The 25,774-nt window shown below is 44.1% G+C and overlaps 1 protein-coding gene across 6 annotated transcripts in view; it reads right to left on the reverse strand.

Annotated features, from left to right (window-relative positions):
- LOC144597361 (E3 ubiquitin-protein ligase pellino homolog 2) overlaps positions 1–9,094 on the reverse strand; it is a 107,384-nt gene extending 98,290 nt beyond the window's left edge. For 2 of the 6 annotated variants that reach the window (XM_078406642.1, XM_078406641.1), the window contains exon 1: positions 8,332–8,490. The gene's annotated coding sequence lies outside the window, so the exon portion shown is untranslated. Of the gene's footprint in view, positions 1–7,965; positions 8,180–8,331; positions 8,491–9,045 lie in introns of those variants that run through there. The other 4 variants (XM_078406646.1, XM_078406645.1, XM_078406647.1 and 1 more) reach the window with 3 other exon arrangements.
- Positions 9,095–25,774: the final 16,680 nt, after the last annotated feature.

Here is a 25,774-nt window from a genome sequence, read left to right on the forward strand (position 1 = left end):
CATGCATGCACCCAGTGGATAGTTACTATCTTTGCACGCACCTGTTTTGTTTTAAATGTGAAAACCATGTCGGTAAAAAAGAGCAGCCAAGTTGGTACAATGACGTATTGAACCACCCAAGGGGTTACTTTGACCCGGATTCTGCCGTTGTTTTGAGAGCAAAGCTGTCAGCATTTGTTGTCATTAAGCGAGGGAACTGACAGTAACTGCTGCAACACACACTTGTGCTGTGAAAGGCTAATGTCCAGAAGCAAAGTGACTTCCTGCTCACACGCAGGTTTGCAACTTTCCAGCATTCATCAGCAAACTGATTAACATTTGAAAGGCAGAGAATTTTCTCAACATAGGTCGTTTTATGCTCACTGCCCACAGGAGTTTGAAACCCAAATAATATCAGCTCCATTTGCTTGAGTGCCACGATCAACAACTGTGAGACAAAGTACAGAAAAGAGATTGAGAATTTGGTGGCATGACAACAAATTAACCTTAACATCACCATAAGAAAGAATTCAAGTCAAGAGAGTTTTATTGTCATATGTCCAAGATAGAACAATGAAATTCTTACTTGCTGCAGCACAACAGAATATGTAAACATAGCACACTGCAAACAATATAATAAACGACATAAAAAAGTTCCATGTGTATATTTACATATACATGGAACTTTTTTCTCTCATATATATGCATACATATATATATATGCATACATATATATATATGCATACATATAGATATATGCATACATATATATATATGCATACATATAGATATATGCATACATATAAACACATATATACGTGTATATATACATTTACATATAAATGTACATACATGTACATATATATATATATATATACACACACACACATACTCAAAAAACAAACAATAGTAGAGCAATAATAATAATAAGTCTATTGTAGCTCAGAGCTTATTTGAGGTTGTAGTGTTTAATAGCCTGATGGCTGTAGGGAAGAAGCTGTTCCTGAACCTGGACGTTACAGTTTTCAGGCTTCTGTACCTTCTTCCCGCTGGCAATGGTGAAATGATTGTGTGGCCAGGATGGTGTAGGTCTCTCTACCTTTTTGAGGCAGCAACTCCGATAAATCACTTCGATGGTGGGGAGGTCAGAGTCGGTGATAGACTGGGAAGTGTTCATAATTTTTTGTTTTTTCCGCTCCTGGATGTTCAAGTTGCCGAACCAGGCCATGATGCAACCAGTCAATATGCTCTCTACTGTTCACCTGTAGAAGTTCAAGAGAATGCTCTTTGTCATACCGAATCTCCTTAATAGTCTCAGGAAGTAGAGGCGTTGATGTGCTTTATTTATAATTGCATCAGTGTGTAGGGTCCAGGAAAGATCTTCAGAAATTTGCACGCCCAGGAATTAAGTTTTGACTCCACTATCGTCCCGTTGATATAAACAGGATTGTGGGTCCTCATCTTTCCTCTTCTAAAGTCCACAATCAGTTCATTGGTTTTACTGATATTGAGAGCCAGGTTGTTGTGCTGGCACCATTTGGTCAATCGGTCGATCTCACTTCTATCCTGTCTCATCACCATCTGTAATTTGCCCAACAATGGTGGTGTCATCGATGAACTTGCAGATGGAGTTTGCACTATGTCAAGCTACAAAGTCATGAGTATAGAGTGAGTAGAGCATGTGGCTGAGCACGCAGCCTTGAGGTGCTTCCATACAGATTGTTAATGAGGAAGTATTTATGCCAATTCGAACAGACCCAGTTCCACCAGAGGGGATGATGGTATTGAATGTCGAGCTGGAGTCTACAAACATGTCAGTGTTTTTATTGTCCAAGTGGTCCAGTGCAGAGTGGAGAGCCAGTGAGATCGCATCCTCCGTTGACCTGTTGTGACGGTAGGCAAACTGTAGTGGGTCGAGGTTCTTGTTGAGGTAGGAGTTGATATCCATCATAACCAACCTCTCAAAGTATTTAATCAACACAGACGTTAGTGCCACTGGTCGACAGTCGTTGAGGCATGTCACCTTACTCTTCATGGGCACCGGTATTATTGATGCCCTCTTAAAGAAGGTGGGAACCTCAGACCTCAGTAGTGATAGGTTGAAAATGTCCGCAAAAACCCCATCAATGTCCTCCCTAAGAAAGAGTGGGTAGAACGCATTGAGCTCGTCGCTTAAGCTACCCCCTGGTCTCACCCTGCAGGAGGTGATGGCATTCAAACCCTGCCACAGTTGCCGAACATCCACCCCATCTTCCAGCTTTGAGCAGAAGTCCCTTTTGATGGCCTGGTCAAGGTAGAATCTGGACTTATAAACCTCTGCATCACCAGACCTGAATGCCCAGGATCTGGACCTCAGAAGAATGCAGATCCCCTGATTCATCCAAGGCTTCTGGTTAGGAAACACTTGGAAGATTTTTGTTGGAACACAGTCCTCCATTGTTGGGAACTTGGTTGTAAACTTGGTCAGAAAGAAAAAGGAAACATATATCAGATTTAAGAAGGTGGCATCAGACAACTTCTGAGGAATATAAAGCGAGTAGGAAAGAAAATGTTTAGGCCACATTAGGAGCATTGCATCCAGTTCTGGTAGTATCATGACAGGAAAGATGTGGAAGCTTTGGAGAGGGTGCAGAGGAGATTTACCAGAATGCTACCTGGATTAGAATGTTTCAGCTACAGGAAAAGGATGGATAGACTTGGCTTGTTTAGAGGTCGAGGAGAGACTTGATAGAAGTGTATAAAATTATGAGAGGCATAGATGGTGCAGAGAGTCAGAACCTTTTTCCCCAGTGTCAAAATGTCCAACACTGGAGGCATAGCTATAAGGCGAGTGGGAGAAATGTTTAAAGGAGACGTGCAGGGCAAGTTGGGTTTTTATTTTACACAGAGGGTGGTGGGAGCCTGGAATGCATTGCTAGGGGTTGTGGTAGATATGATGGCAGCGTTTAAGAGGCTTTTGGATAGGCACATGGAAGTGCAGGGAATAGAGGGATATAGATTTGTTCAGCTGGGCAGGACTGGCACAAACATTGTGGGCTGAAGTTCCTGTGCTGGACTGTTCTATGGTCCATGTAGCAAGAGGGTGAACACAACTGCATTCTCATCAACAGAACTGCTGTAGAGATGGTCAACAGTTTCAGGTTTCTCAGCAACCTAACCTGCTCCCTTCACATGGACGGACACGTTGATCAAGAAAAAAACATCACCGCATTTACATTCAATGGTATTTTATTGTCACTTGTACCTAGGTACTGCAAAATTCCTTTTGTATATACAGGTTGGTAAAAATCTTACTGTACGTAGGCACAATCACATACAAGTACAAGAGAGTAACATAGTAGGCTCATTGTCCTGGCAGTGACACTGGGTTGAGGTTTCAGAGGATGGCCTGACCAGGCGATGATGTCAAAGTCCTTTATCTCTCCTCTGTCGCTCTGTGGCACTGCAGGCCATGTCTGATCCTTGTGCTCTGCCACTTTGCACTGAGCCAATAGGTAAACCCTCGGAAAGTGCCTGGACCTGATGGGAAACTTGATTGCATTGTCAAAACCTGCACGGATCAACTGGCTGGAGTTTTTACAGACATCTTCAGCCTCTCATTACCAAGGTTCCCACCTGCTTTAAAAGAGCATCAATAATAGGCCCAAGAGTATATGACGTGCCTCAATGATTACCATCCGACTATCATCAATGGTGATGGAGTGGTTTGAGAGGTTGGCTATTGTGCATATCAACTCCTACCTCAGCAAGAACCTGGACAAACTACAATTTGCCTATCGCCAAAATATATATCAATGGGAGATGCGATCAAGCTGGCTCGCCACTCTACACTGGACCTCTAAAAACACACGTGTCAGGCTGTTGTTCATGGACTACAACTCAACATTCAACACCATCATCTCCTCCAAACCTGTTACCAAGCTCAGGGAACTAGATCTCTGTGCATCCCTTTACAACAAAATTCTCCTCAATTCGGTACAAATCGGCAACAACACTTCCTCCTCGATAACCATTAGCACAGGGACACATCAAAGCTGTGCTCAATACCCTGCTCGACTAACTCACTCTATACCCATCACTGTGTAGCCAGACACAGTTCCATCTGCATGTTTACATGTTATTGGACAAATCACTGATAATGATGAGAATAGGAGGGAGATTGATTGTTTGATTGAATGGTGCCAGAAAAAAAAACTTGTTCTCAACGTCAGTAAAACCACGGAACTGTTTGTTGACTTTAGAAGAGGAAGGCCGAGGATCCTCAAACTTGTTTTTAATCGACAGGGTCGATGGTGAAGGAACAATTTCAAGTTCCTAGGCATGCATATCTCTAAAAGATCTGTCCTGGATAGAGCACATTGATGCAATCACAAACAAAAGCCCATCAACACCTCTACTTTCTTACAAGATGGAGGAGATTCAGTATGTCGATGAATATCCCCTTGAACCTCTACTGGTGCATGGTAAGGAGCATATTGATTGGTTGCATCACAACCTGGTTTGACAACTCGAACCCCCAGGAATGAAGGTGATTCCAAAAAGCGTTGATGACTGCCTGGTCCATCACAGGTGCTGGCTCAAGAGCAGGCGGTCCATCACAGGTTCTGGCTCAAGAGCAGGCTGCTCTTGAAAAGGAGGCGCAGTCCTCTTTCTTACAGTTTGTCTTTCTGCCCAACCAATTGTTCAAGCACTTTTGATTGCAACATGTGCCTTAATTTAGTTCAACAAAGAAACTGACAACAAAGAAACCTTCCAAGGGATCAAAAAGAGATGCCGTCTCAAAAAGGCAGCCAACATCATCAAGGACCCACACAACCCTGGCCACAGTCCCATTTCACTCTTACCATTATGGAGAAGGCATAGGAATCTGAAAACTGTAACATCCAAGTTTAGGAACAGCTTCCACCCAACAACCATCAGGCTATTGAACACTACGAACTCCAACTAAACTCCGAAATACGAACTGCCTGGGTTGCACTCGGGACTTTGGGCGTTGCTTTGTTTTTGCACTATATTGAATCTAATTTATTGAACTTTTTTTGTTTATTTATTACATTATCTATTGGATACTGTATTTAGAAACCTGTTGTGCTGCTGCTGCAAGAAAAAATATCATTGTACCCTTTTGGTACATATGACAATAACATACTTTTGACTCTCAACTCTTGATGCACTATAAAAAGTATTCTGGTGGGATGCTTCTCAGTTGGGTATGTAACTGCTCTGCTCTTGAAAGCCTGTGTATGCATGTACTCATGGAGTGGAAGACTGATGAACTGCTACTGCTGGGCTAGTCATCTTCCTGCAATTCACAATCCAAATGTTTTTGAGTATCATCTGATCTGTTACCATCACGACTTCAAAAAAATCATTAACATGAAAACTGTGTAAAAGAACCAATCCATTGAGCATCTTAACACCAAGTTACTAAGTGACATTGCCAGAGGCATCATGCCGACTATCTGCTCATTCTGTCATGCTGAGCAGTACAGAATGAGAGTGGAGGTCAAAGTAAAATCTAAGCAGTAAATGACCAGAAAAGTACCCACCAAACTGGTACATCGACAAATTATCTATTAAAAAATGCATCTGTTACAACTAAAAAATGGTAGTTGGCAATAATGCCATGTCAATATTGATGTCAACCCAATGTGCTGATAATCTCAGGCACAATCCTTATTGTGAACAATGCAAGTCATATACAACACCGAAACAGTCCCTTTGGCCCAAATCATCCATGCTGAACAAGATGACCCATCTAGGCTAGTCACATTTGGCCCATATCCCTCAAAACCTCTCATCCATGTACATGTCCAAATAACTTTTAAGTGTTACTAGACCAAGTGGACCCGTTGGGCCCAAATCTCTCCTGCATTGGTGCAGCATTCTCCCCTCTCCACCCCTCCCCACCTCCCTCCTCCCCCCTCCCAAAGAGATAGATTTAAACTTTTAAATGTAAATAACTTTTAAAATATAACACCGATTTCAATTAAACTTCTTCCATTAGCACCAATGGGACCACAGTGAGTAAGGTGGGCCTAAAACTGTCGTGCTATCGTGTACCGTTTTGGCTGTAGTTCAGGAACAAACAAACAAGAGTTTTAGTAAATAGATTATTGTACCTGCCTTCGACCACCGCCTCTGGCAGCTTGTTTCATATACCCTTCACCCTCTGTGGAAATGTTGCCCTTTGGGTTCCTATTAAATCTTGCCTCGCTCACCTTAAATCTATGCACTCTAATTCTTGATTCCCCAACCCTAGGTAAAAGATTTGTGCATTCAACATATCTATGTTGGGCAACACTGCGCCTCACAGCTCCAGGGTGCTGGGTGGGACCCTGGCTTCTGGTGCTATTGTGTGGTATTTGCACATTCCCGTGACCAGGTATGTTATCCTGGGTACATCGATCTCCCCCCCACATCCCAGAGATGTGCGGCACAATATAGAGATATTGTCTCTTTGCTCCAGTGGCCAGGGTTCAATGTTAACCTCCAGATGGAGATACTGTGAATGAGTGTGTATCCTCAGGGTGCTCTGGCTTTCTGACACTTACCAATGGGGTGGTAGGTTAATTGGCTGTTATGAATTGCACCAAATGTACAGATAAATTGTAGAATCTCACCCAAGATACGGGATTCTAAAACTAGAATAGGCATAAAGTGAATGGAGAGAATCAAGAGGGACTTCAGGAGCAACTCTTTCACGCACAAGCTAGTCCGTATCTAGAATGAGCTTCCTCGCTACGGAAGTGGATACAAATAAGACTTTCAAAGACACTTGGACTGATATAGGGATACATTTCATTTAAAAGTTTAGAAAAATCTAAGATTTTTAAAGCTCACTGCTACATTTAACAGGTGTGGATCTTTTCAAATGTCAGGCATTTAAAAGCATATGGATAGGAAAGGTTTAGAGAGATTTAGGAAAAATGTAGACAAATGGAACCAGTGTGTGCCAACTAGGTCAGCATGAACAAGATGGACTCAAAGGCTTTTTTCATGCGACACAGCTCTATACCATATCTGAGCTTGGGGGCAGGAAGTGAAGGGAAGAGATGAAGGGGAAAAAATGAGGTCATGGCAATATGGGTTGTATTAAATTATTGGGCGCATGAGATTAGCATAAAGTGGGTGCTTTATTTGGTGTGGACTCAAAGGACGCGGGGGCATTTTTTTACACAGAATGTGTTGGTACCTTAATCGGCAACTGTAAATAACATCGAGTTATTTACAGTTGCCGAGAAAAACGAAGAAGGGGTCAAATAATAAGTTCCACCGAAACAAGCAGAACTCATAGGATTGCTCTGCCAGAGGCTGGCATGGTCCTGGTGGGCTGAATGGACTCTTGTGCGCAAGAAACCCGGGATTAATTTTTTAAAGGCTGGATGTGTAACAGAAAATATTACTTTTACTATTTGAAATTCCCACCGGGGAGCACAGGTAACTTCGGCCAGAGCACAAATTAGACAATTAGTGTCTATGTATTAGGTTCAGTTACAGAGAAGGGAGGCGAAACGAAGCTTGCATCTGGTGTGATGCATGCAGTCTGTGGCGGTATCCCTTGGGAACACTCCCCCAGACCGGGCTCACGCCCGAGGCCGAGACCTCAGGAAGGACAGAGAGGAAATGTGGGTCGTAGGCAGGGAAACGCGCAGCTTCCTTTCGATACTGTGGAGGAAACAAAGTAACTTACGGGAATCGTCATCGTCATCGCCCCCATCCCCCCACCAATCTACTGTGTTTGTTGGAATACTAAATCAACTTTTACACCTAATATTATTGTGTCAATATTAGATCCCTGCTCACAAAAAAAAGGTTATTGCCTTCCGTGATACCGTTATTGTCGCGACTTGCTTTGCAAACAACGTTGCGACATATCGGTATATTTTGCTCCTTTAATAGTCCCCGATTTCCTACTGCGACGCAGTTGAGTTAGTTTACAAATCCACACAAACTAACCGTGCGAATCTTGTGTTAACAACATACCGGTATATTTACCGTGCCTTTAATGGCCTCTGATTTCCTGGTGCGACGCAGTTGGGCTAGTTTACAAATCCACATTAAATAAACGTGGAACCTCTCCCACCGTGACCGCACTTCTCTTCTTTACAGGGCCGCCGCTGTGAGCAAATTGCATTCTTTGATAACACTGCAGCAACACAAGCCAACAACATCACCACCAGGTCCAGGCTAAAGTGGTGCCTGGTCCCACGGAGACGAGCGATAAGGCACACGGACAAAAACAACGGAACTAAAAACACAGCAAAGTTTCTTTTTTTTTTTTAAACAAGAACTGATCATCTGATTGGAGTTCAGCTCAGTGAGTGAGTGTTCGGAACTGTCTGTACTTACAGAGTCAGAGAGGCGTGGTGAGTGAGTGAGCTCGGGCAAGTTCTGTCGGGCTGAATTACGCTGTTCTGCAGACCAAAGGCGAACCTTTGGGTGAGAGGGAGGCCCTCTGTGGGGAAGTTGGCAGCTTCTGGCCAGCGACGATCGTGGAATAGGCGGCACTAAACCCGACTGGAAACTGATGGAGCAGCCAGAGCAGTCCCCTCTCCTCCTCCTCCTCTACTCCACTCCCCTCCTACTCTCCTCCCACTCCCCTCCACTGCACACCAGGATGCCTGATCACCACTGATTAGGACCTCCCTCCCTCCCTCCCACCCACGGCTGACTCGCTGGCTTCAGGCTCTGGGGCGGAAACACAACCCGTTTCATTATCTGCCGGGCAGCTGAAGCATTTGGTGCCGCGGAGGGAAAGTTGCTGCCGGCGAGGTGTCGGTCCGCGGCTCGCAACTGGCGACAAATGAATCCTTGTCGTGATACCCAGGACCGCTGTAACTTCGCCTCTTTGGTTTAAACTCTTGTTCCAGGGATTATTTAGCGTTTTCCTGACAGAAACATCGAGGCCGCGTCCGCACTGTGGATACAAAGAGAATACACACACACGACATTTAATAAAGAAGGCCGCTGTTGCACAACTATTTACACGTGCGATACCAAAGAACCAGTGTGAATGGGTCTTTCTGTGCGGACACGGTGGTCCCATGCTCCGTTATCACTTACCCAGCCAACAATGGGCTCCACCCTCCCTTGGTCATCTGTGGCCGGCCTAGCTCTTTGTTCTGGCCTTTTACCTCAAGTTCTCTCCCCTCCCTCTACTTTCAGTCTGAAGAAGGGTCCCAACCCGAAACGTCACCCATCCTTTTTCACCAGAGATGCTGCCTGACCCGCTGAGTTACTCGAGCACTTTGTGTCTATCTTCTCTAAACTTAAACTATTTAAGAGAAGTGTCTTGTATCGTATCACACACGCAACTCGCAGCCATCACGGAATATACTCTATCGATAAAGTCAAGAGTGTTTAATTGTTATTTGTCCCGACAGGGGAACAATTAAATTCTTATTTCCTGCAGATTTCTGGCCCACTAACGTGATAAAAAAGCAGATAATATGCAATAATCAAAACATGCAATAAATTAATAACAGATTAGGTAACAATAATAGCACAAAATCTCGTCCATGGTACAACGACAGTAGGCCATAGACAATAGGTGCAGGAGGACGCCATTCGGCCCTTCGAGCCAGCACTGCCATTCAATGTGATCATGGCTGATCATTCTCAATCAGTACCCGTTCCTGCCTTCTTCCCATACCCCCTGACTCCGCTATCCTTAAGAGCTCTATCATAGTTGCTGAGGTTAGTGTTGTAGTTGTTGGGAAGAAGCTGTACTTGAACCTGGTGGTCACAGTTTTCAGGCTCCTGAACTTTCTTCCTGATGGTTACAGCATTGCCAGGGTGGTGTGGTCTTTGATGATATTGGCTGCCTTTTTGAGGTAGAGCCTACTGTAAACCCCTTTGATGGTGGGGAACACAGTTGGTGTTGGACTGGGCAATGACTACCACTTTCAGCAGCCTCCTTCACTCCTGGGCATTAGTTATCAAACTACACCGCGATGCAACCAGTCAGATGCCAGCCAATGAGGAAGGGGGGGCAGGGAGTCGCGGCCAAAGGGGGGGGGGCTGACTTTAACAAATGTGCTCTCCCCCCCCCCCCCAGAGGGAGGATCACCACCCATCCCAGCATGCCTCGTGCCTGACCTTCCTCCAACAGGGCACCAGAGGGTCTAACAAAATGGCCGTCACCGCCAATCAGCACTGCACGCCCGGGGCACAGGTAAGTGGCTTTTGCTGCCAACGGGTCCACAGATCGGTAGTGTTGCTGTGCACCCCGCCCGCAAAAAGGTGCACGGATCGGTAGGATTGATGGGCACGAGCCCAATGGGTCCACGCCTCCACAGTTGGTGCCCTTGATTTTGAGAGGGGATGGGGTGGGTGAGTGGGAGGGGGGAGTGTGAGGGGGAGGGGGATGAGTGGGGGTGGAGGGGAGAGTGGAGGGGGAAGGGGAGGGGCAGGGTGGGGGGTAGGGGGGGGTGAGGGGAGGGGGGAGTAGAGCTGGGAGGGGGAAGTGGGGGTGGAAGGGAGGGGAGATGGGGTGGGCAATAGAAAATAGGTGCAGGAGAAGGCCATTTGGCTCTTCGAGCCAGCACCGCCATTCAATGTGATCATGGCTGATCATTCTCAATCAGTACCCCGTTCCTGCCTTCTCCCCATACCCCCTGACTCCGCTATCCTTAAGAGCTCTATCTAGCTCTCTCTTGAATGTATTCAGAGAATTGGCCTCCACTGCACCTCTGAGGCAGAGAATTCCACAGATTCACAACTCTCTGACTAAAAAAGTTTTTCCTCATCTCTGTTCTAAATGGCCTACCCCTTATTCTTAAACTGTGGCCCCTGGTTCTGGACTCCCCCAACATTGGGAACATGTTTCCTGCCTCTAACGTGTCCAACCCCTTAATAATTTTATATGTTTCGATAAGATCCCCTCTCATCCTTCTAAATTCCAGTGTATACAAACCTAGTCGCTCCAGTCTTTCAACATATGACAGTCCCGCCATTCCGGGAATTAACCTAGTAAACCTACGCTGCACGCCCTCAATAGCAAGAATATCCTTCCTCAAATTTGGAGACCAAAACTGCACACAGTACTCCAGGTGCGGTCTCACTAGGGCCCTGTACAACTGCAGAAGGACCTCTTTGCTCCTATACTCAACTCCTCTTGTTATGAAGGCCAACATTCCATTGGCTTTCTTCACTGCCTGCTGTATCTGCATGCTGCCTTTCAGTGACTGATGCACTAAGACACCCAGATCGTGTTGTACGTCCCCTTTTCCTAACTTGACACCATTCAGATAATAATCTGCCTTCCTATTCTTACCACCAAAGTGGATAACCTCACACTTATCTACATTAAACTGCATCTGCCATGCATCCGCCCACTCACACAACCTGTCCAAGTCACCCTGCAACCTCATAGCATCTTCCTCACAGTTCACACTGCCACCTAGCTTTGTATCATCGGCAAATTTGCTAATGGTACTTTTAATCCCTTCATCCAAGTCATTGATGTATATTGTAAATAGCTGCGGTCCCAACACCGAGCCTTGCGGTACCCCACCAGTCACTGCCTGCCATTCTGAAAGGGACCCATTTATCCCCACTCTTTGCTTTCTGTCTGTCAACCAACTTTCTATCCATGTCAGTACCCTACCTCCAATACCATGTGCTCTAATTTTGCCCACCAATCTCCTATGTGGGACCTTGTCGAAGGCTTTCTGAAAGTCGAGGTACACCACATCCACCGGCTCTCCCCTGTCAATTTTCCTAGTTACATCCTCAAAAAATTCCAGTAGATTAGTCAAGCATGATTTCCCCTTCGTAAATCCATGCTGACTCGGAACGATCCTGTTACTGCGATCCAAATGCTCCGCAATTTCGTTAGTTGGAAAGGGTTGCCGCGTCCGCAGGATCTTCAGTTGGGGGAGGGTTGCCCCAGGAGAGGCCCGCAGGGGAGATTTGGATGGGCCCAATGGATCCATTTGGTCTCGTACACTATATACAGTGCATTCAGAAAGTATTCAGACCCCTTCACTTTTTCCACATTTTGTTATGTTACAGCTTTATTTTAAAATGGATTTAAAAAAAATTTTAATCATCAATCTACACACAATACCCCAAAATAAAAAAGTGAAAAAAGGTGTTTCGAAATTTTTGCAAAGTAATTAAAATGAAATAACCGAAATATCACATTTACATAAGTATTCAGACCCTTTACTCATTACTTTGTTGAGGCACCTTTGGCAGTGATTACAGCCTCAAGTCTTCTTGGGTATGACACCACAAGCTTGGCACACATGTATTTGGGTAATTTCTCCCATTCTTCTCTGCAGGTCCTCCCAAGCTCTGTCAGGTTGGATGGGGAGCGTCGAAGCACAGCTGTTTTCAGGTCCAGAGATGTTTGATCGGGTTCAAGTCCACGCTCTGGCTGGGCCACTCAAGGACATTCCCAGACTTGTCACGAAGCCACTCCTGCGTTTTCTTGGCTGTGTGCTTAGGGTTATTGTCCTGTTGGAAGGTGAACCTCCACCCCAGTCTGAGGTCCAGAACACTCTGGAGCAGGTTTTCATCAAGGATCTCTCTGTACTTTGCTCCGTTCATCTTTCCCTCGATCCTGACTAGTCTCCCAATTCCTGCCACAGAAAAACATCCCCACAGCATGATGCTGCCACCACCATGCTTCAACGTAGGTATGGTATTGGCCAGGTGATGACCGGTGCCTGGTTTCCTCCAGACGTGACACTTGACATTCTGGCCAAAGGGTTCAATCTTGGTTTCATCAGACTAGAGAATCTTGTTTCTCATGGTCTGAGAGTCCTTTAGGTGCCTTTTGGCAAACTTCAAGCAGGCTGTCATGTGCCTTTTACTGAGGAGTGGCTTCGTCTGGCCACTCTACCATAAAGGCCTGATTGGTGGAGTGCTGCAGATATAGTTGTCCTTCTGGAAGGTTCTCCCATCTTCACAGAGGAACTCTGGAGCTCTGTCAGAGTGATCATTGGGTTCTTGGTCACCTCCCTGACCAAGGCCCTTCTCCGCCGATTGCTCAGTTTGGCCAGGCGGCCAGCTTTATGAAGAGTCCTGGTGGTTCTAAAGTTCTTCCATTTAAGAATGATGGAGGCCACTGTGCTCTTCGGGACCTGCAATGCTGCAGAAATTGTTTTATACCCTTCCCCAGATCTGTGTCTCGACACAATCCTGTTTCGGAGGTCTACGGACAATTCCTTTATCTTCATGGCTTGAGATGGCTCTGACATGCACTGTCAACTGTGGGACCTTATATAGACAGGTGTGGGCCTTTCCAAATCATGTCCAATCAATTTAATTTACCACTGGTGGACTCCAATCAAGTTGTAGAAACATCTCAAGGATAATCAATGGAAACAGGATTAACCTAAGCTCAATTTTGAGTGTCATAGCAAAGGTTCTGAATACTTATGTAAATGTGATATTTCAGTCATTTCTTTTTAATTACTTTGCAAAAATCTCTAATCACCTTTATTCACTTTTTTATTTTGGGGTATTGTGTGTAGATTGATGATAAAAAAAATGAATTTAATCCATTTTAAAATGCTGTAACATAACAAAATGTGGAAAAAGTGAAGAGGTCTGAATACTTTCTGAATGCACTGTACACACATATCTCTCTCAAATGTATATATATATATATATGTATATATGTGTGTGTGTATATAGAGAAAGATATATGTATATCGTCGTGGCTATCCCTCGAGGTCGAGGATGATGGTCTACATTCCGTTGATTTTATAAACTCTCAGGTGGCTTATGAGTCCAAAGTTGAGCGATTGAATCAAGTATTCACCCTTCCATGCCGGTTCTTGACTAGGAGCTTCCAGCCATCACTTAGCCTGCTCCCGTCGCCCTTCCCCCATCGCCGAAAGTCTTGAGTGAAGTTTTGTGCTGCTCACAGAATGAAGACGCCTGTGCGTGGGTTTGTTTAACGTGTACTTGATGTTGCACTCCAAGAAGCACACGGTCCTTCACAAATCAATCAACTAATTCCAATGGCAAGTGAACCAAGACGATTGAAGCTGATAGATCTGTTGCAGCCTTCATCAAGTACACGTTAAACAAACCCATGCACAGGCGTCTTCGTTCTGTGAGCAGCACAAAACTTCACTCAAGCCCACGAGCTGCTCTGTACAACACCAGTTGACACTTCCAAGGCCACCTGGGTCAAGACGAGATGGAGAGACCAGTGGAAGTCAGCGGAACCATCTAGGCTACACTGCTACATCGGTTAATCCATGGACGTCCCTGGCCAGGACCTGCCCCGAAAGCAGTGGATAACCCTCAACTGCTTGAGGACAGGCGTCGAACGCTGTGGAGTAGCGATGAAGAGGTGGGGTCTCGTGGACAGTGCCTTCTGCGAGTGTGGGGACCCAACACAGACAGTGGAGCACATAGTCACCAGTTGCCCCAAATACCGGCCACCGAATGGTGAACGAGGTCTGATTGACCTGGACGATGACACATTGGCCTGGCTCGCCTCAACAGAGCTGCAGGTCTAAAAGACATACGACAGAAGAAGAGGAAGAGGGTGATGAAGTTTGGCAAGCTGAGCACTGAAGGGGTTGAGTCCAGTGGTATTCAGGGTTTCAGGAGAGAATGGATTGAAGAAAGAGCAGTGACAATAATCATTGAAAACACGAAGTTCAAAGAGGATAGATGATTGGAAAACCAACTTAGGAAATGACAGGTTGTCAAGAAAGACCTAGGGAGATCAGGGAGAGAGGACAGGAGGGACGGGAAAGACTGACATGGTAAAGGCAATGTGGTGTCGAGGGATGTGATGGAGAGATGTTGCTGAATGTCATTAATACTCATGTGGAAGTTCACTAATTAATTTACCAAGGGAAATGTGGGGCAAAATGTAAAAAATCGGAGTTTCAAAATACATTGCACTGTGTGTTATGGTGGACCAACATAAAATATCCTACCGTTTCATAGGTGAGGCTAATTGGAAAATTTGCAAACTGCAAATGATGCAGAAATCTTCCAAATATAATAAAAATATTCTCAATTCATTCCCATGAAGAAATTTTCCATAACACATCTGGAATAAATAAACGTTATGTGCCCTGCAACACCGTTATCACACCGTTATATTTAGTGAACAGTCTTGCAATGAAGGAATGCTTTATACTGTTTATAAGTAAACATTTTTGAAAGTTTTTTATATGCTCTGAAAATGCTTAAGCTGTTGCTACTTATTTTGGAAGCTCGAACAGTAACAGAAGAACTTTTGTGTCATTTGGGAAAGGGCTTTTAAGGAGAGTTGGGCTTTAGTACATTCTCATTTCTTCGTGTTGTGACATGATTTTGGTAGAGTACAGTGCTTAATATATGGTTAATGGAAACCGTTTAGCAAAAAAGGAAAGAGACATTCGAATGGAAACTAGTCTGTGCCTTTCGTGAAAGGGCCAGCGTGGCTGCTTCTCGTCTGATGTTGGCCGGGGCGATGCCGGCAAGGACGGGCAGTTGGTTTACTGGGATAGTTCGTAGGCATCCGGAGACAGTCCGTAGGGTGCTGTTGAGGGCAGCATCCAGCTTCTTAGCGTGAGGGCTACGGCACCAGACCGGGGCGCAGTACTCGGCAGCTGAGAACACCAGGGCCACTGTGGACATGCGCAGTGTCTTCGTCATGGCTCCCCATGTGGTGCCGGCTAGGCGGCCTATCAGTGCGGCACGGGCGTTTATCTTTACCGTGGCACCTTCCAGGTGTTGTTTGAATGACTGCGTTCTGTCGAGCTTCACTCCGAGGTATGTGGGGGCGGGCTGGGACTGTAACCGGGCGTTATCCACCATGACATTCATCTCGCGAGTCCCTTCCCTGTTGTTAAGATGGAACATTGAGGATGTTGTCTTACCCGTGCTGAGTTTAAGTCGCCAGTTCCTCAAATATGAAGACAAGATGTTCATGTCTTCAGAGAGGCCCTCTTCTGCTGCTTCCCAGGATGGCTTACTGAGTAGAATGGCCAGGTCATCAGCATAGCCATACTTCTTTGACTGGGTTGCAGGCAGGTCATGGATGTAGATGTTGAACAGCATTGGTGCCAGCACAGAGCCCTGTGGGACACCGTTCTTGAGTTTCCTCACCCTGCTGCATTGGCCGTTGCTGGTGTGTAGCCGGAAGCTGCGGTTGCTCAGCATCTCCATGATGAAGCTCACCATGTGCTTATCTGTGATGGTTTCCAGAAGCTTCATATGTAGTCCACGCGGCCAGACAGTATCGTACACAGCTGTGAGGTCCAAGAAGACAGCGCCAGCCTTCTCCCCTGCCTGGAAGCTGTCCTCTATGTCTTGGCACAGGAGGGTCACCTGGTCCATCGTTGACCTACCGCTTCGGAAACTAGCCTGTTCTCTGGGCAGCTGGGGATCGATCACTGGGTTGAGATGTGTGTGAAGGAGACGTTCCAGGAGCTTATATGGGACACACAGCAATGAGATGGGTCGGTATTCCTTGGGGTCATCGCTGGGCTTGTTTGGCTTCGGCAGAGCGATCACCTTGGCACGGCGCCAGATCTTTGGCAGCTTCAAGTAGCGGAAACACGTGGAGAGGAAGGAGCACAGCCAGCCGGTTGCCTTCTTACCTTGGTTTTTTATGTATTCCGGGTGAAAGCCGTCTGCCCGGTGCCTGATCACCCTCCATCACAGCGTTTTTATAACAAGGCTCCTGATTTGGTGTCATTCATTGTCTTTCTTCCTCTTCCACACAGCTTACACTGACTCCCAACTCAAATTTGAAGTCTTTGTTTGAATCGATTTCTGCATTTGCCTATCCTACATTGTTTCCTACTGTCTTACTAACTGTTTAGAATCTTTGCTCTTTTAACATAGAACAGCACACGAACAGGCCTTTCAGCCCAACAAAGTCTGTGCCAAACTGAACTAATCTCCTCTGCCTGCATATGATCCATATCCCTCCATTCCCAGCACATCAATGTGCCCATCTAAAAGCCTCTTAAATGCCATTATCGTATCTGCCTCCACCACCATCCCTGACACCACGGTCCAGGCACTGACCACTCTCTGTAAAAATCTTGCCCCCCTTTAACTTTGCCCCTCTCACCTTAAAGCTATGCCCTCTAGTCTTTGACATTTCCACCCTGGGAAAAAGGTTCTTACCGTCTATCCTATCTATACCTCTCATAATTTTACTTACTTTTATCGGGTCTCTCCTCAACCTACGGCAGAAAACAATCCAAGTTTGTCTGAATGCTCCTTAGAGTTAATATCACCTTATCCAGGCAGCATTCTGGTAAACCTCTTCTACACCCTCTCCAAAGTCTCCACATCCTTTTGTAATGGAGTGACCTGAACTTTAAGCAATATTCCAGATGAAGCCTAACCAAAGTCTTATGGAGCTACATCATGACTTCCTAACTCTTGTACTCAATGCCCCTACTGATGAAGGCAAACACACCATCTTCTTACCACTCTATCTACTAGTATTGCCATTTTCAGGGAACTGTGGTCCTGGACTCCCAGATGCTCTGCACGTCAAAGTTGTTAACTCTTTGCTTTTATGCTGTAGCCTTCGTCATTTATTCTTCTGTTGAGATTGGTAATTTCAGTTGTCTAGATGTTAAATTCTGGAATCCCCTCCATATACTCCTCTGCCTTTCCCTCGTACTTTCATTAAAATCCCTTCCCTTGGCCATTACTGATCATTCGTCCTAATCCTTTGTCTTTACATACATTCATCTCCAAATCTATTTGTCCACAGCATGGAAACCCCCTAATACATTAACATCAACCTTTAAAAGATAAGCTGTTGTTGCAAACAGTTATTAATATCAACGTCTAAACTGTTGCATTTTCAGTTTCGACTAACTGTTTTGACTTTCTGCTTATTGAGACTGGATTCGGTAGAATCAACGTTACTTAAGCATGTCTAGAAATCACAATATTGAGAAAGCTGGTCCCAGAGGTGAAGTGGTTACAGATTACAGCAATGATTCCAGATGACTTTAATATGTTAATACTTTTTAATTACAAATCCATTATGGCCAAGCCTACCAGACGCTTGTCTAAATAAGTATCCTGCAGTTATCAATCTATTGAATCTGGCAGTCTGACAACTTGGCATTATGCTTGGTTAGAGATTTGCTCTGGAAAACCAGCCTGTTATCTTTAAGAGACAGTTCTATCAATTTATGCAAAACATTTTTTAATTCTCTTTGTACAATCTTCACAGTGAAGTTAATGGAGGTGGGTTGCTAAATCGAACCGTGGCTGACCAAGTGAAGACAAATCATTCAGATACCGGAGCAATAAGACAGACTCTTTCCAGTACATCCAATCATTCAAGACAATTGATATAGAGACCTCTGACTGATGAATCTTCACATCATTGTACGGCTCGTATTTCAAGCTTTATATTAGGAAACTTTGCAAGATGTTACAACTTATTATTTTATTCAGGAAATATAGAAACATAGAAACATAGAAAATAGGTGCAGGAGTAGGCCATTCGGCCCTTCGAGCCTGCACCGCCATTCAATATGATCATGGCTGATCATCCAGCTCAGTAGCCTGTACCTGCCTTCTCTCCATACCCCCTGATCCCTTTAGCAAAAAGGGCCACATCTAACTCCTTCTTAAATATAGCCAATTAACTGACCTCAACTACCTTCTATGGCAGAGAATTCCACAGACTCACCACTCTCTGTGTGAAGAAATGTTTTCTCATCTCGGTCCTAAAAGACTTCCCCCTTATCCTTAAGCTGTGACCCCTGGTTCTGGACTCCCCCAACATCGGGAACAATCTTCCCGCATCTAGCCTCTCCAACCCCTGAAGAATTTTATATGTTTCTATAAGATCCCCCCTCAGTCTTCTAAATTCCAGCGAGTACAAGCCCAGTCTATCCAGTCTTTCCTCATATGCAAGTCCCGCCATCCCAGGGATTAATCTGGTGAACCTTCTCTGTACTCCCTCTAAGGCAAGAACGTCTTTCCTCAGGTTAGGAGACCAAAACTGAACACAATACTCCAGGTGCAGTCTCACCAAGGCCCTGTACAACTGCAGCAGAACCTCCCTGCTCCTAAACTCAAATCCTCTTGCTATGAATGCCAACATACCATTCGCTTTCTTCACTGTCTACTGCACCTGCATGCTTGCTTTCAATGACTGGTGCACCATGACACCAAGGTCACGTTGCATCTCCCCTTCTCCCAATCGGTCACCATTCAGGTAATACTCTGCTTTCCTGTTCTTGCCGCCAAAGTGGATAACCTCACATTTATCCACATTATATTGCATCTGCCATGCATTTGCCCACTCGCCTAATCTATCCAAGTCATTCTGCAGCCTCCTAGCATCCTCCTCGCAGCTAACACTGCCACCCAGCTTCGTGTCATCCGCAAACTTAGAGATGTTGCATTCAATTCCCTCGTCCAAATCATTAATATACACTGTAAATAACTGGGGTCCCAGCACTGAGCCTTGCGGTACTCCACTAGTCACTGCCTGCCATTCCGAAAAGGACCCGTTTATTCCTACTCTTTGCTTCCTGTCCGCCAACCAATTTTCTATCCACCTCAAAACTGAACCCTCAATACCGTGTGCTTTAAGTTTGTACACCAATCTCCTATGTAGGACCTTGTCGGAGGCCTTCTGAAAGTCCAGATATAACACATCGACTGGTTCTCCCTTATCCACTCTACTAGTTACATCCTCGAAAAATTCTATAAGATTCATCAGACATGATTTGCCTTTAGTAAATCCATGCTGACTTTGTCCGATGATTTCACCACTTTCCAAATGTGATGCTATCGCATCTTTAATAACTGACTCTAGCATTTTCCCCACTACCGATGTTAGGCTAACTGGTCTATAATTCCCCGTTTTCTCTCTCCCTCCCTTTTTAAAAAGTGGGGTTACATTAGCTACCCTCCAGTCCTCAGGAACTACTCCAGAATCTAAAGAGTTTTGAAAAATTATCACTAATGCATCCACTATTTCTGAGGCTACTTCCTTAAGCACTCTGGGATGCAGCCTATCTGGCCCTGGGGATTTATCTGCCTTTAATCCATTTAATTTACCTAACACCACTTCCCGACTAACCTGGATTTCCTCCATCTCATTAGACCACCGGTCCCCCGCTATTTCCGGCGGTTTATGTCTTCCTTAGTGAAGACAGAACCAAAGTATTTGTTCAATTGGTCTGCCATCTCCTTGTTCCCTATGATCAATTCACCTGTTTCCGACTGCAAGGGACCTACATTTGCCTTAATTAATCTTTTTCTCTTGACATATCTATAAAAGCTTTTGCAGTCTGTTTTTATGTTCCTTGCCAGTTTTCCCTCATAATCTATTTTCCCTTTCCTAATTAAGCCCTTTGTCCTCCTCTGCTGGACTCTGAATTTCTCCCAGTCCTCTGGTATGTTACTTTTTCTGGCTAATCTGTATGCTTCATCTTTTATTTTAATACTATCCTTGATTTCCCTTGTTAGCCACGGATGCACTACCTTTCCTGGTTTGTTCTTTTGCCAAACTGGGATGAACACTTGTTGTAGTTCATCCATGCGACCTTTAAATGCCTTCCATTGCATGTCCACCGTCAACCCTTTCAGCATCAATTGCCAGTCTATCTTGGACAATTCACGCCTCATACCCTCAAAGTTACCTTTCTTTAAGTTCAGAACACTTGTTTCTGTATCGACTTTGTCACTCTCCATCCTAATGAAGAACTCTACCATATTATGATCACTCTTGCCCAAGGGGCCTCGCACAACAAGACTGCTAACTAACCCTTCCTCATTACTCAATACCCAGTCTAGAATGGCCTGTTCTCTTGTTGGTTCCTCGACATGTTGGTTTAGAAAACCATCTCTCAAACATTCCAATATGTATGAGTTTAATGATCAAATTTAAACTTGCTCCATATTATAATATACAAAGTACTGGAGATGGAGATGAAACTAATGTTTTGGATTGTGACCCCTCTTCAGAGTCCCCAATCCGTGTTCCCCAGAGATGCTGCCAGATCCATGGAGGTATCACTTTGAGTTCCTCATAAAATTCCAGCATCTGCAGTTCTTTGTGTCTCTGTTACAATATATATTTAGTTATCTATTACCCAGAATAAAGTGATATTCTCCCTCAAATGACCATGAGAAATCGAGTCAAATAAAATTTATCGTCAGCTGCACGAGTTCGGCAAGAAAGTCTTGCTGAAGCAACATCACAGGCACATAGAACATGGAACAATGCAACACAGGAACAGGTCCTTTGGTGCACAATGTTTGTATTGAACATGCTGCCAAGTTGAACTAATCTCCTCTGCCTGCACATGATCCATATCCTTCCATTCCCTGCAGATCCACATGCCTATTTGAAAGTCTCTTAAATGCCACCATCATAGCTGCCTCCATTACCACCCCTGGCAACACGTTCCAGGTACCCACAACTTTCATCGACTCAGATAACACAAATACATACATTATATATAACAATGAAAAGAAAAAGAAAAAATTAAGATATTAGTGCGAAAACCCAATTATTGATGGTGCAAGAGGCGGTCCATTTGCTAAGATAGGGATAGGGATGTGCAGCTTGGTTCAAATACCTGATAGGAGTGTAGTTGTTCCTGAACCTGGTGGTGTGGGACTTCAGGCTTATGTACCTCCTGCCCAATGGCAGAAACAAGATGAGGGCATGGCCCAGATGGTGGGGATGTTTGATGATAGATGATTCCTTCTTGAGGTAGTGCCTCATGTAGATGCTTTCAATGGAGGGACGGGCTGGTGAGGTACTGAATCTCTTCAAACTTCTCAGAAAGTAACGGCACTAGAACCCCTTCAACACGATTACAATGTCAAAAGTAGGTCAGTTTCTTAAAATAACTACAGCAACAAAATATATAATTCTTTACAACATTACAATAAGAATATTGTCTTAATAAAGCAACATTTCAGTCCAAAGGGAGATAAGCAATGTTGACATTTTCCTACTGTGCACAAAGACCGAGTAAGGCCCTAAGATCTGTTTAATTGCTCTGTCATGCCAATAATCTTTTTTTTGGCAGTATTGAAAGGTAGCTTTAAGGAGAAGGGAAAGTACGTGCAAATCTGGGCTAAAGGAAAGCTGGCCAAAAGCTGCAAAAAAGTGACAGTGTTAAAGAAGCTATCAGTCCAAAAATAGCCCAAGATGTGGTCCTCAGACATTCAACTACACTGTAGATGTAACAGGCACACTTTCCATAACCTGGTGTACCTCGCATTCCATCTGCTGTATGCAGATGGTTGTGACAAAGATTGCAGGCTATTGGTCTTGGTTGCTAAATTTGATTGCTAGATTCTCCCCTCGCCCCCCTCTCTCTTCCTTCATGCATGACGTGGCAATTGGCAACATTTGAAAACAGCTTTTACTTACGACAACACTCAATTCCATCATGTGCAATCACAGAATGAAAATGCTCACTCATTTGTCATCTATATACTAAAACTCTCGTTTGTTATCTTGTTTATGACTGAACTTCAGCCAAAATGATAGCACAACAATTTTAGGTCCACCTTACTCACCATTGTCACTTTAGTGATAATGTAAGTAGTTTAATTGAAATCGGTGTTATATTTTTTAAGTTATTCACATTTTTAAGTTTAAAAGGAGGGGAGGGGGAGGAGAGGAGGGAGGGGGAAGGGGGGAGTGGAGGAGAAGGGAGAGGGAAGGGGGTGTTGAGGAGAGAGGGGAGGGGGGGGTGCTGCACCAATGCAGGAGAGGTTTGGTTCCAACGGGTCCACTTTGTCTAGTTTTCTCTAAATATCGGCTTCACGATTTCTTCTACGTTTGTACATAGTTAGAGATACATAAAACATAGCGCAGCATAGGACAGGAACAAGCCCTTCAGCCCACAAAGTCTATGCCGAACATCATGCCAGGACCAATTCTCACCTGTTTGCACATAATTCATATCCCTCCATTCCCTGCATATCCACCATACATGATGAAGAAAATCATTGAGCAAAAGAAATTTCAGAGAAATAGACTCATCAATGAATATCACCACAATTATTAAATATAACGTTTTAGACTGGAAAGCTTTAAAGTCCAAGTAGTAAAATCCAAAAATAAGCCATATTATATCCTTTGTGTGTATCATGCAAGACTCTATAGCTGTATTCTCAGCTCTGTTCCAGCAGATGGGGGGTGGGGTTATCCCTCTTTGGACTGATAGGACAATAATTATAGATTATAACAAGAGACCTACATTCTTTCAAAATAAATGATGAACTGAGTCTCTTGTTCGATATGCATATGAATATTACGCTTTGTGATATCATTATCAGCCAAGGAGTGACATAGTATTGGCTGTGCAATCACCCAGGAGGATCAAAGCAACTTTTCGTTCCACGGTGGCACAACAGTGGGGTTGCTGGCTTGCAGCGCCAGAGACCTGGGTTCGATCCCGAATACGGATGCTGTTTGTACGGAGTTTGTACGTTCTCCCCGCGAGGGTTTTCTCCGAGATCTTCGGTTTCCTCCTTGCACTCCAAAGACATACAGATATGTAGGTTAATTGGCTTGATGTATGTGTAAATTGTCCCTAGTGTGTGTAGGATAGTGTTAATGTGTGGGGATCGCTGATCGGTGTGGACTTGGTGGGCCGAAGGGCCTGTTTCTGCGTTGTATCTCTAAAACTAAAACTAAACGGGCAAGCTAATAAAACTATAAGCATCAAAAATAATTTAGAATTCATTCCTCTGGCAGCTTATTGCATATACCCACCATCTTCTGTGTGAAAAAGTTGCCCCCCAAGTTCTTATGAAATCTTTCCCCAAGTTATAATTCTGTGCCTCTGGGATCAGTGCTGGGCCCATTGCTGTCTGTCATCCAAATCAATAACTTGAATGTGAATGTGCAAGGCAATGATTGCAGATAATTTTGCAGATTGACACTAAAATAGGTAGTATCGTAAACAGTGAAGATGATTATCGAGAATTGCAGTGGAAACATGGTTAGCTGGGCAAATGGGCCAGCTTAGATGAGGCATCTTGATCGGCATGGATGAGTTTGGCCGAAGGGCTTCTTTCCACACTGTTTGATTCCATGACCCAATAACTAGTGAAAACAACATGATAAAATCACCTTATCCAGATGCTGTCTGCTTTAAAGAATGAATTAGAACGGATATTTCATACAGTAAGATTATATACAGCACTTAAGAACGTTTTTTAAAATTATACAAATATGTATTTAAATAATTATTTAAAGATGTGAAACTAGAGAATGCAGTTAAAATACATTTAGCTGTCATTATTTTAATGCACAAAATGTTTTAACCGGAATCCTTCCAGATTTAATTAAATTAATACTAAATCACAGCATTAATTCCATCAGGGGCAGCAGGATCCAGTGATTAAAATATGCAAAATGTATCCAGTTATACTAAAGTGAGATTAATTTTGAGTTTTAAACTTTGTTCATCAGCAAAATGATGGGGATATTATATTATAGTAAGAGCATCCTTTCAGGCTCATCTTAACTTTTCCTAGACTTTCTAGTAGTAGGAAATGTAATGGAATTTCTGTAACTCATTTTCACTTTCCCATCCCATCAGATCTTTGTACCCTCAAGGCACACACACTCCCCCCCCTCTCTCTCCCCCTCCCCTCCCCTCCCCTCCCCCCCTCCCCCCTCCCCCCCCCCCCCCCCCCCCTGAACATGTGGGACTTTAGCTCTGCTGGATGAACAAATTACATTGGAGACACGAGGAACTGCAGATGCTAGTTTACAAAAAAAGACACAAACTGCTGGAGTAACTCAGCGGGTCAGGTAGCATCGTTGGAGAACATGAATAAGTAACGTTTCAGGTCAGGACCTTTCTTCAGACTACAATTTGGTGAGTCTGTCTGAAGAAGGGTCCCGACCCAAAACATCATCTATTCATGTTCTCCAAAGATGCTGCCTGACCTGCCGAGTTACTTCTGAACTTTGTGTCTTTTTTTCAGCAGATTACATTTGCTTTTTTTTTAAAGATGTTGCACGATATTACAATAAATTTCCCAGTGAAGCAGTTATATTTAAAGGGAGCACATGGGAACCTCAGAGAGTGGGAAGAGTGTCTGGCATACTTCATCTGGTGAGTCAGATGGTGAATTGTTAGGATTTCTGAGTCACTGGATGACAGATTTTCAAAGTTACTGGATGCATTATCCAAGTATCAGAGGCTTCTATGAAATTATTTCAGAATATTTAAGAGACTATAATAATTGACATCCCCAGAAGTTCCTTGGAATTGCCCAAGGTTTACTTGAGGCTTTCCTAGTCTTTGCATTTCACAGGTTTTCTTTGGAATTCTATGTTTATGACGGAAGTATTGGGCATTTTGATCGATGCTCATTTCCCTCCCCGACTCCACAGGGAATCCTGTGTCAGGTTACAGCCTGCTGCCAAGTGGCTCCTAGCTGCAAGCAATACGCAGACTTCCATCTTCGCTTATGTATGACTGAAGATCACAAAGTTGATGTCAGTTTTTCAGGGTAATGATGGCAAACACTGTAAATTTCTCCATCGTAACTGTGTAAAAACTATGGTAATATCTTTACTCAAGGAATCCAGAACTCCTCCAGTTTTCTGTCCTTTGAAAAGGCTTTATAATCTACAATACTTGCTGCTACGTCTCTCTAATGGGTACGATGTTGCTTTCTCTAAAATGGATTTGAACCTCTAATTAATAAATTAAACTGTTACATTCACTATGTGCTACCAATACATGTTTTATTTGTCCCTCAGTCCTGACATCCTTCTTCCTCTGTTTAACTTCAAGTTGCAACTATTATTTCTTGTCTATACCTTCACCTGGATCATCAAAGT

This window comes from Rhinoraja longicauda, chromosome 10 (assembly GCF_053455715.1).
Source record: "Rhinoraja longicauda isolate Sanriku21f chromosome 10, sRhiLon1.1, whole genome shotgun sequence".
In the NCBI taxonomy this organism is placed as follows: domain Eukaryota; kingdom Metazoa; phylum Chordata; class Chondrichthyes; order Rajiformes; family Arhynchobatidae; genus Rhinoraja; species Rhinoraja longicauda.